This window comes from Bos javanicus, chromosome 7 (genome assembly GCF_032452875.1).
Source record: "Bos javanicus breed banteng chromosome 7, ARS-OSU_banteng_1.0, whole genome shotgun sequence".
Lineage (NCBI taxonomy): Eukaryota > Metazoa > Chordata > Mammalia > Artiodactyla > Bovidae > Bos > Bos javanicus.
Genome location: NC_083874.1, coordinates 14187698 through 14200694, shown reverse-complemented (window position 1 = coordinate 14200694; position 12997 = coordinate 14187698).

Here is a 12997-nt window from a genome sequence, read left to right as displayed (position 1 = left end):
TAAAATAAATAAATAAATGCATCTTTTAAGGGAAAAAAAAAAAAGCCTATAGTGGGAACTTCCCTGGTGGTCCAGTGGTTAAGACTCCAAGCTCTTAATGGAGGGGGCTCAGGTTCCATCCTTGGTCAGGGAACTAGATTCTACATGTAGCAACCAAAATCCTGCGTGCTGCAGTTAAGACCCATCACAGCCCCCCCCCAGAAGAATGCATAATAGTATCACCAATGCTGTATGTTACTTTCCTCTTCCTGGGCACACATAATTGAGATCACATCTCGCAGCTCCCCTTGTAGTCAGGTTGGGGACAATTGGGTCTTGGCCAATAGGATGTGTGTAGCCATAAAATAGCCCACATAGCCCTCCTTGCTCTTTCTCTCCATTCCATGAAGATCTTGGAGATCATGTGTGTCAGATGAGAGTATCAGATGTGGAACTAGAAAGACTGCTTCCATTAGTTATTACAGCTGACCCTTGAACCAAGGCTGGGTTTAGGAAAACCAACCCCTGAATAGTCAAAAATCTGCACATAACTTTATAGTCAGACCTCTGCATCCATGATTACGAATCCATGGGTTCAACCAATCTCAGATCATTATAGTACTATGTGAGCATGCTAAGTCGCTTCAATCGTGTCCAGCTCTTTGTGACCCCATGGACTGTAGTCCACCAGGCTCCTCTGTCTATGGGATTCTCCAGGCAAGAATACTCGAGTGGGTTGCCATCCCCTCCTCCAGGGGCGCTTCCTGACCCAGAGATTGAACCCACATCTCCTCTGGCTCCTGCTTTGCAGGCGGATTCTTTACCGCTGAGCCACCAGCGAAGCCCATGGTACTGTATATATTTATTGGAAAAAATCTACATATAAAAGAACCTGTGAGTTCAAATTCATGTTCAAGGGTCAACTGCACTTGGAAGAATGCTGTCAGGGAGAACTCCATTAGATGTGATCAAGAAATTACTTGTTTTAAGCCCTTGAGATTTTTAAGAGTTGCTTGTTTACAGCAGCTATCATTAATTATCCTAACACAGTGAATAAATCCAACTTTTACCGAAGGTCAGCATGTAAGCATGTGTGCAAACCAGGAGGTCTCACTGCAGGAAAATCAAGCTAAAATTTATTGTTGAATATCATTATCTTCAAATGTGTCCACCACTGTGAATCTGTCACTGGAGGTGTGCTTTCCCAAGCCCAGATTTCCTACCATTCTCCCGCCCCTACCATCTTTCCCTCCCTGATAGCTCTCCTTGCCTGAGTCTTCACTCCCTTCCTCTAAGTCTTTCTGCTCTTTTTTTTTTTTTTTTTTAAATTTTTGGCCACGCAGTGCGGCTTGTAAGATCTTAGTGCCCTGACCAGGGATCGAAACCACACCCCCTGCAGTAGAAGCAGAGAGCCCTAAACGACTGGAGCACCAGGGAATTCCCTGGATCAAACTTATCTTGCTAGATCGAATTTATCTCACTTTCTTATGAAGAGCAATCCCCTCAACCCTTCGTTCAGACCCTGTCTCCATGCCCACATGATCCATGATTAGTTCAACTCAGTATTAATAATGATAATAAAGACCATCGATTGGCTCCATGCCAGACACTATTCATCAAATGTCTTTCCTGAATGCTTTTATTTATTTCTCATCACCACCTTTGAGGAAGGTTCTGTTGTGCTCAGTCACTCCAGTTGTGTCAGACTCTTTGCAATCCTATGGACTGTAGCCTGCCTGGCTCCTCCGTCCATGAAATTCTCTAGGCAAGAATACTGGAGTGGTTAGCCATTCCCTTCTCCAGAGGATGCCACTTGGTTCTCTTACTACCTCCTTTTTGCAGATAAGTGAGCTAAGAAACAGAGGTAGAGAGTAACTTGCCCAGAGTCTACAGCTAAAGATTTTGCTAAACAAAAAGGCATATTCTCCCTAAAGGGAATTATTTCCAACATAATCTTAAAAATTATACCCAATAACACCCCAGGGTTTGAATGCAGGTCAGCCAGCATCTGCTTTGGCAACTCCAATCCCATGCTGGTACAGGTATTTTGGAGGGGAGGACCAATTAATAGTGTAATGAGGACTCTTTAATTAGGTAAAAGCTCATTAAAGAATTAGAAATCTGCCCTGCTAAATTAAAGGGTAATTGACAAAGATGTAAGGAGGGAATTCTAGGCCTGGCTCGCCTCTGCTCTGTGTATTTACTCAGCATCATCACCAGCACCCAGGCGGCTGCTAGGAAACCCCCAGCTGATTTGCATACTCAGCAGCCATAATTAATCACACCGCTAGTGCTTCTTGAGCAATTACTCTCGAGGTGGTGGGGGGGGGCGGGGCATGGGACGGCCATCGGGGAGGCCTGCCTGTGGCTTTAGACAGGGCTGTAGAGGGTGGCTGGAGCAGGGTAATTTACACATACTCCCTGACAACATTATCACATATACAAACAATGACATACACAAACCAAGGGCAGGTGGAATCAGACCCGAATCTTGTCACCTCCTCCCCTCCCCCTCTGCCACCAACAGCTGCAAGTCTGGACCCACAAGCAGATTCAGAGAGGCAGACCTGCCTCACACACACCCCTACATCCTTGGCCAGAGTCAGATATGGTGACATGCATAACAGGCCACACACACAGTTGTGTCTGGATGCACACCCAGAGCCCCCCAGACAACTGTGTTCACAAACCCACACTCAGAGACGGAGCCACCTCTGGAGGGAGATCCTCTTTGTCACACAGAGAAGTACCACATCCTGGGGCCTGGCAGACGCTAAATACACAGACGGACACACAACCCCACACACAAAGATGTGCCACCAACACAAAAGCCACAGATGTGGGTCCAGGTAAACTCCGTCATGGTTGTTTCAGAGACAACCCTTGCTCTGCCCACACATTCATTCACTCAATCAATCCACCAATTTTTAAAAAAATATTTATTTATTTGGCTGCACTAGGTCCTAGCTGCAGCATGCAGGATCTTTCATTGCTGCTGCTGCTGCTAAGTCGCTTCAGTCGTGTCTGACTCTGTGCGACCCCATAGACAGCAGCCCACCAGGCTCCCCTGTCCCCGGGATTCTCCAGGCAAGAACACTGGAGTGGGTTGCCATTTCCTTCTCCCACGCATGAAAGTGAAAAGTGAAAGTGAAGTTGCTCAGTCATGTCCGACTCTTAGTGACCCCATGGACTGCAGCCCACCAGGCTCCTCCGTCCATGGGATTTTCCAGGCAAGAGTACTGGAGTGGGGTGCCATTGCTTTCTCTGTCTTTCTTTGCAGGGACCCACAGTTTCTAGCTGTGGCATGGGCGACTCAGTAGTTGTGATGCACGGGCTTAGTTGCCCTGTGGCATGTGGGATCCTAGTTGCCTGACCAGGGACTGAATCCACGTTGTCCCCTGCCTTGCAAGATGGATTCTTAACCACTGGACCACCAGGGAAGTCCCAACAAATCTGTATTTAGTACCTATCATGTGCCAGGCCGTGTTTTAGGCTCCAGGGACCCAGCAGTGAACAAAACAAAGATTCTCTGCCCTCGTGGAGTTAACACTCTAGTGGGGCTGACAGGCAGTAAGCAGATATATATGTATATGATATGTCAGGTGGCACTATGAAAATAAGGCAGGGAGGAGGACTAGAGGGGTGTTCTTTAAGACAGGGTAGTCAGGGAAGTCTTCCTGGAGAAGACATCTTTGAAGTGGAGGCTCATACAGAGAGACAGAGAGGGAGCCAAGCAACACCTCACACAGCCAGGCCCAGAGGCCGTGAACCGCTCAGAACCATGCCGATCCCCACCTGGTCACGCAAAGAGGTCCCGACCCTACAAGAGCAGACGTGTGGCCTCCCATGCTTAGTGTCCCAGACATATCAGAACTTCCTTTCGAGGAGACGGGCCTGGACCCTGAAGATGACTGTGTAGCACAGGAGAGATGGGAGGCTGAGCAGACAAAAGACCAGATTGACATCAAGAGATTGTCTTGTCCCTCTGTGATGCTGGTCTCATCTCCCTTATATACGCTTTTCCTCCCTCGCTATATTTATTTTACAGTATTTTTGTGTTGAAAAACTACATAACATAAAATTTACCATTTACCATTTTTAACTGTACAGATCAGTAGTGTTAAGTATGTTCACACTGCTGGGCAACAACTTTTTCATCTTGCAAAGCCAAAAACCTGTACTCATTAAACGACTCTTCATTCCTCCCCACCTCAAACCCTGGTGCTCCCCTTTAATTTTGTTTGTTTGTTTGTTTATGGCTGGGCTGGGTCTTGGTTGCTGTGCACGGGCTTTCTCTAGTTGCAGTGATGAGGGGCTACTCTTGAGTTGTGGTGCGAGGGCTTCTTTTGTTGTGCAGCACAGGCCCTAGGATGCCTGGGCTCAGTGGTTGTGGCACACGGGCTGAGTCGCCCCATGGCATGTGGAATCTTCCTGGATTAGGGAATGAACCTGTGTCCTCTGCATTGGCAGGTGAATTCTTAAGCACTGCGTTACCTGGAAAGTCCTGTCCCTAGGAGTTTGACTTCTCTAGGGACTTCATATAAGTAGAATCATGCAATATCTGTCTTTTTGTGACTGGCTTATTTCACTTAGCATAATATCCTCAAGGTTCATCTGTGTCATAGCATGTGTCAGAATTTCCTTGCTTTTTCAGGGTGAGTAATAAGCCATTGGATGGTTGGCCCACATTTTGTTTATCCATTCATCTGTTGATGGACACTTGCATTGCTTCCAGATCTTGGCTACTGTAAATAATGCTGCTATAAATACAAAAGTGCAAGTATCTCTTTGAGACCCTGCTTTTGATTCTTTTGGATCTATACCCAGAAGTGGAATTGCTGGATCGGGTATTATTTCTTTTTAGAAGTTGTTTTCATTCAGACCCACATTATGTACAATAAAATGCATTGATCGTAAGTGTTCTTGTGGAGGAATTTTGACAATTGTCTACACACCCTAAACAACACGTAGACTGTTTCCAGCACCCAGAAAATTCCTCACGTCCTTTCCCATGCCCCTCCAGACACACCCTCTTCTCAGATCCATTCCATGTGTGACAAAACCTGTGAATGAAACATGGAAGTTGTACAGAGGCCGTGTGGCATAATGTTTAGAGCCAAGTCACGTGGTGCAAGTGTCAGATCCTTTGCTATAACAGATGTGACCTTCACCATACCGAGTCTCAGTCTCCAGAGCTGTAATAATGGGGTGAATAATAGCCCTACAGCATCAGATTTGTGCAAGGATTGAATTAGTTAATAGAGATCACACACTTAGAACAATGTCTGCCATGAGGTAAATGCTATACAAATGTTGTATTTAAGTGTTGCATATATAAAAATATGCATATATATGCAACACTTAAATGCAACATATATATCCACATATGGAGAGAGAAAAAGAGAGAAATTTTATAATGAACACTCATATGCCTACCACCCAACCTAAGAATAAAGCATCACAACCACAATTGAGATCCATGGGTTGGGAAGGAGCAGGGCATGGCATCCCACTCCAATATTCTTGCCTGGAGAATCCTGTGGACAGAGGAGCCTGGAGGGATACAGTCCATAGGGTAGCAAAGTATTAGACATGACTTAGCACGCACGCACACAAGAGTATATTTCCACCATGGCATTTCTCTTCCTTCTCCACCAAGGGTAGATGAATTTCAGTGAAAAATATGGGTTTAATTGTGGTTGAAAGTACATACTATAAAATTTAAACCATTTACCCATTTTAAATGTCCGGTTCAGTGCCCCATCGTTGAGCCATCATCTCCAGCATTCGCTTTCAGAACTTTTTCATCTTCCCCAGCTGAAACTCTGTCCCCATAAAACCCTAACTCCCTATTTTTTCCTTTCCCTAGGTTGTGGGAATTTTTGACCTCATTATTTCTCCATGTTTACCTCATACAGGAAGTTGTATCCAGGGGTGATGCACAACATGATTTGGCAAGTTCCTAAACTGTCTCACATGGGTACAATATTGAACATGCTCTTTTGCGACTTGCTTTGTTAGCTCAGCCAGAGAATTTTTTTTCCGTCTTCTCCATGTAGACACAAGTAATTCTAATCTTGTCTTTTTAATTGCTTTGAAAAGGTTTACCTCAACAGAGTTAGCTGTTTTCTTACTCATAAACTTTTAGGTGTTTCCCATTTTGTTCCTCTGCAAACATCCGGGCATGTGTGCACATGGCTAAGTGTATCCAGGCCGTGCGTGCTAAGTCGCTTCAGTCGTGTCTGACTCTTTGCAACTCTATGGACCGTTGCCGGCCAGGCTCTTCCATCCATGGGATTCTCCAGGCAAGAATGAATACTGGAGTAGGGTTGCCATGCCCTCCTCCAGGGGATCTTCCTCTTCTAGGGTGTATACACACAGAAGTCGCTCAGTCGTGTCCGACTCTTTGTGACCCCATGGATTGTAGCCCACCAGGCTCCTCGGTCCATGGGACTTTCCAGGCATGAATACTAGAGTGGGTTGCTGTTTCCTATAAATATATAATAAAACAGGAAATTCTGGGTCAGGGAGAAAGTACATGTTCATCTATCCTGAGTACGATCTTCATGCTGGTTGTCCAAACTTCACTGTGTACCTTTCAGCTCACCACCCTCCAGAGGCTCCCTGTAGGCCCTGAGACAAAGTCCAAGTTCTTCTACCTGCCTCTCTGGTCTCACTTGTCACCGTACCTCACCAAAAGACATAGCCTCCTGCACCCCATGGCCTCACGTCCTTTGCACCTGCACTTCTTTCTGCCCAACACACCCTGTCAGCTCTTATTCAACCTTCAGGTTGCAACTTTGGTGTCACTCTCTGATGCTGACACTCTCAGTCAGCAAACCCTGCCCCACTCCTAACTCTCAATTATTTGAAAATGGGGTTGCCTCAAATCCAGTGCAGGCTGGGCCCAGATTGAGCACCCGGTCTCTGCTGCTGGCTAAATGGAGGAGTCCTTGCATCTGCCTTGGGGCTGGGGCGGCAGCTGCAGAGACACCTGGGCTCCAATCCCAGTTCCACTGTTTCCTGGCTGTGTGACCTCAGGCAAGTGTCTTAACTTGCCTGAGCCCCTCACGCTCCTCTTCTGTGAAACCCTTCCCAGGGCTGTTGCAGGGGTTCAAATGAGCCCCAGCCGGACCTGGCTCAGGATAGACCACTCTTGATAGGACCTGCTGTGGTTCAGAGCCAAGTTCCAGCCCCACAACCTTGGACTAGGGCTTCACTCCTTCCTGGCTTGGCAGGGCTGGAAAGCAGTGCTGGGTCTCCTTGTCCCGCCAACTCAACCCTCAATTCCCAAGCCTTTAATGGGAACCATATGCGCTGGACGCCTGCCCACCCACCCGCCTGCCCTCCTCCACCTCCTCCCCCAGAGAGGCCTCCTGAGTCATCTGGTCCACCTCCCCTCTCCCAGCTTCTCACAGCCTCATTCCCACGCTGCCCTGGCCTGGGGTTCGCGTGTCCAGGATGTCTGTTGTCGTGTCATGGGTCCCTGTGGGTCTGTATGTGTGTCTGAGCTGTCTGTCTGAACTGTTTGTGCGTGTGACTGTGTCTGAATTATGGGTCTGTAGGTTGGCTTTAAACAAACAATGTGCCTCTTTTTGTGTGTCCTTGTCTTGCGTGTAGTCTATCTGTCATGTTTTGTGTGATTGTCTTGTGGGTTTGTGCATGTCACTGTATTTTTAAAAAATGTTTATTTATTTATTTGGCTTAGTTGTGGCATGCAAACTCATAGTGGCAGCATATGGGATCTAGTTCCCTGACTAGGGATCAAACCTAGGCCCCTTGTATTGGGAGTGCACTTAGCCACTGGACCACCAACGAAGTCCCGCATGTTAATGTAGTAACAATCTGTTTTACAAATCTCTACGTGTGTGAATCTGTGTTCTTGAGCTGTGTGCCGGAACTGTGAGGTTTGTGTATTTTTTGTGTTTGGGGTCTGTGTGTGCGTTGGGTCAACTGTGTGAGTGCTGGTTCCTGGGTAACTGGCTGGTTCACCTCTGATGTTCTTCCTCCCCTTGATGGGTGTGTGTGTGTGTGTGTGTGTGTGTGTGTGTCGGCGGGGGTGGGGTGGTTTCTGGGGCCCTTGTGCCTGGAACACGTATCTGGCTGTATGTCGATTGTGGTTGTGTGTACTGGTTATGGGTGACACTGTTCAGTCTGAGCATGGCGTTGTGCCTGGACCACTTATGGGGGTGTAGTGTCCCTGGGTGACCGTATGCTCATGTTGTGTGCTTCTGTGTCAGTTGACTTGAGGTCAGTCCTATGCAACTGGAGCACAAATTCCTATGTTCATGTGGTCATTCAGTGTGTGTGTGATACCTGGAGAGGGGGGATTTCCTGGGGTGGCTACAGTCCCACTCTGAGAAAGGCCCACAAGAAGGAAAGAATGGGGCTGGACGGTGGGGACAGTCTGTGGGGAACCCCAAGCTCAAGGGCTCAACCTTGGAGCCTTTACCAGGACATGGAAAGAGAGCTGGGCTCCATTCTGGGTGAGCAATGGGAGGGGCGGGATTGGGAGCCCTGGACTGGAAGGATCCTGGAATGATCGCCATGGAGATGCAGAAGCTGGGGAAGGGAAGAGATGATGCTCAGCTCACCTGGGATAGATCAGGTCTTTTGGAAGCCACGTGACACCGGAGGAGCTGGCCCAGATATCCCCAGCAACCACAGCATTAAGAGCCTTGTGGATTTCTCTGGTGGTCTAGTGGTTAAGAATCCTTCTGCCAATGCAGGGCACACGGGTTCCATCCCTGGTCTGGGAAGATCCCCTATGCTGTGGGGCAACTCAACACATGTGCCACAACTATTGAGCCCACACACCCTAGAGCCTGTGCTCTGCAACAAGAGAAGCCACTGCAATGAAGGGCAGCCCACGGTCTCCAAAATTAGAGAAAGACTGCACGCAGCAATGAAGACCCAGTGCAGCTAAAACTAAATAAATAAAATTTAAAAAATAAAGAATCTCGTGTATGGAATTGCACATGAATCAAATTATGGTCTTAAGCTCTGCTATACACCCTCTGTGGCCTTGCTCAAGTGTCTTAAGTTCTCTGAGCCTCAATTTCTCCATCTGAAAAATGGGACCAAGGCAGATGATGTCAGTCCCCTGCCTGTATACCCCTTGCCCTCATGGGTTCCTGTGCACATTTCAGCCTCAGGGATGTCTCAGCTCACATGCTGGCCAGACCATAAATGCTGAGGAGCTGACACTTCTGGGAGCAGCCCTTCCCCAGTGACACATGGGACTTGGAGAATAAAAACCCACCTCCCTCACCCTCCTGTGGGACAATTATGAAGGGCAGCCAGCATCTACATACTCTCCCAGGGGCCTCCAGGAGGACTGACCCTCAGTTGTCTAATCAGAATAACAGGAAAGGAAAGATGCAGAACAAATAACCCAATACAAAAGTACGGAGGTCAGTAGGTTGACTTTGCATCAGACAGAACTAGGTTTGAATCCTGTGTCTGCTATCTATAGCTGGGCAGCCTTGGCCAAGTTACCTAGCCTCTCTGAGCCTCAGACTTTTCAATCTTAAAATGGGGATAATAATTTCTACCTCAAGGGTTGTTGGAGGAATTCAAAGAAGCAATGGAAAAGACTTCACCTGGTGTTGAGTCCTAAGTGGGAGCTCGATGAGTGGGACGGTTGTTATTAAAGAGATGTAGGAAATTCCCTGGTGGTTCAGTGGTTAAAACTCCACACTTCCACAGCAGGGGGAATGGGGTTGTCCCCCTGTGAAGCATGGCCAAAAAAAATAAAAAATAAAAGAGATGTAGACCTGAGTGGATAGTCTCACATAGCCTGGGGTATTAGGGCTTTGTGAATGATGAGGTTTTCTCCATACAAATAAGAGGAATGCATGTTCCAAGCACATGTCAATCAGGGATTAGCTGTGGGAAATAAGGCCCCAAATCAGGGAACTTTGTGCTTCCAGGAGCTTCTGCCTCTATTATTCACAGGAAGGTGGAGAATAACACACTGGGAACCACTGACTTCAAGAATGCACCATAATGCGTATATAAAATCTAGTCCAGCCATATATTGGAATATTGAGGGCTAAGTTGCTTTGGTTGTGTCCAACTCTTTGTGACCCTATGGACTGTAGCCCTCCAGGCTCCTCTGTCCATGGGGCTTCTCCAGGCAAGAATACTGGAGTGGGTTGCCATGCATTCCCCCAGGGGATCTTCCCCACCAAGGGATCGAACCCACATCTCTTTGTCTCCTGCATTGACAGGCAGGTTCTTTACCACTGTTGCCACCTGGGGAGCCCATGATGAAATATTATTCAGCCATAAAAAGGAATAAAGTTCTCACACTTGCTATACCGTGGATGAACCTCGAAAACATGCTCAGTGAAGAGGCCAGACAAAAAAGGACAAATAATGTATGATTCTACTTATATAGAATATGTAAAATTTTGGGAAGATGAAAAAGTTCTGAAAACAGTTTCATGGGGGAGTGATAAATTGGGAGATTGGGATTAATATATACACACTATTATATATAAAACAGATAACTAATAAGGACCTACTCTATAGCACAGGGAACTTACTCAGTACTCTGTAATGACCGATATGGGGATAGAATACAAAAAAGAGTGGATAAGTGTATATGTATAATTGATTCACTGTGCAGTACACCTGAAACTAATACAACATTGTGAATCAACTATACGCCAATAAAAATGAATTGAAAATAAATAAATAAAAACTAAAAATTGAAAAAAAAGTTGACAGTTTCACAACACTACAGAGGTAATTAATACCACTGAATTGTACCCTTAAAAATGGTTTAAATGGCAAATTCTATGATACATGTATTTTACTACAACTTAAAAAAATTAATACGGCAATATACCAAACCCCACTGAATTGTACATTTTAAAGAGCAAATTATATGGCATGTGAATTATATCTCAATAAAACTTAAATATATATATCTCTCTCTCCCTGGTTTTAACTTAGAGATTTGGAAGCTTCCATCATTGTCACTTGCAACTGCCTCTCAACAAAAGTGAGCAACACTGGTGACTGTAGACAGTAGCATTCCTGAAGGAAAACCTAGTGTCTCTACAACTGTGCTTGCTAGACATCACTGCAACACAATAGAAAGATGACCTCCACCCACCTTCACTCACTTCCCCCACCCACATCTCATGCTTCTAATTGATGGAATCTCATTGCCATACAGAAATCTAGCTGCAAGGGAGTCTGGCAAACATAGTTTTTAGCTTTGCAGCTTCTGTAGTATAGGAAGGGACACTAGGGGCTTGGGATGGTGCTGAGACAGTTCATTGTCTCTTGGTTTTGATACATAGAATTTTTTCCCTCTTTCAATGGTAAAAGTTTCATATCCTCCACCCCTACCCCCTTGTTTTCTATCCAATATAGTTTAAATGAGGCTAACTCCTCTTTCTGGCTCTGGAGGGGTGATCTATGAACCAGGTCTGGTCAAGCTACACAATCAAGTGTAATTGAAATTACACTTGAAATATGATTGGCTCAGAGATAGGCACATAACTTGAGATGGGTCAATGAGAGTCATTATTTTGCAAGCTCTCTTTTTGCTAAAGCTGCTGAGCTTGGAAGATGAAAGGTTCTGGGAAGTATCTATGTCATCTCCTGGCTAAAAGAGATCCCTTATAGAGAATAGGGATTAAAAAGCAGAGACATCACTTTGCTGACAAAGAGCTGTTTAGTTAAAGCCACTCTAGTGCTTTTGCCTGGAGAATCCCAGGGACAAGGGAGCCTGGTGGGCTGCCATCTATGGGGTCACACAGAGTCGGACCCGACTGAAGTGACTTAGCATGGTTCTTCTAGTGGTCATGTATGGATGTGAGAGTTGGACTATAAAGAAAGCTGAGTGCCAAAGAATTGATGCATTCAAACTGTGGTACTGGAGAAGGCTCTTGAGAGTCCCTTGGACAGCGAGGATATCCAACCAGTAAATCCTAAAGGAAATCAGTCCTGAATATTCATTGGAAGGACTGATGCTGAAGGTGAAGTTTCAATACTTTGGCCACCTGATGCAAAGAGCCAACTAATTGAAAAAGACCCTGATGGTGAGAAAGATTGAGGGCAGGAGGAGAAGGGAGCAACAGAGGATGAGATGGTTGGATGGCATCACTGACTCAGTGGACAGGAGTTTGAACAGACTCTGGGAGATAGTGAAGGACAGGGGTGCCTGATGTGCTGCAGTCCAGGGGATCACAAAGAGTCAGACATGATTGAGTGACTGAACAACAACAACAACATAGAGAATAGTAGATGATAAATGGGGAGAGACAGGATTCTGATATGACAGAATCCCTGGATCCAGCCATGCTTGCATTCCATTACCTCTGGATTTTTTTTTTTTTTTCAGTTTTGTGAGATAACAGATAGTCTTTACTGTTTAAGACAGTTCAAGTGGCTACTTGCTATCAAAGGAGCACTGAATAATATATGGTGGGATTAGCAAGAGCAAAGACATGGGTAGACATGCATGGCTTAGGTTCATTTACTCGTTAAATTATTCTTGATCATCTTCTTCATGTCAGGCCCTGTGCAGAGTAAAGGAAAACAAAGGCCTGGACTGTTTCTCCCTCTAGCTGGAGACATAGAGGGGTCATAGATGAGTAAAGCCAATGGATACTCAAGCACCAATTAAGAAATCCCAGTGACACCTGATGAGAGTTGGCAGAGGGATCCACTGCTCTTCTACCCTACCTCTGCACACTGTGGAGAGCCAACTGCCAGTGCCAGACATCAAGCCACCTGGCCCAAGAGTTTTGTTGTACAAGGTCCTTGAGAAGCTGATCTCTTTTCAGTGCTGGTGCTCAGTTCTGACCACGACACTAACCACAGAGGAAGGCAGACACCATGCTCATCATAGCATTGACCATGATGCTGATCTCAAAGCTGACAACTGTACAACCAGGACACTGAGCATGACACTGACCACAGTAAAACCTGATCATGATTTTGATGGTAGCATGGCCAGGGCACTGTCCAAAGCTAGGTCAGAACCCTGACCACAGCA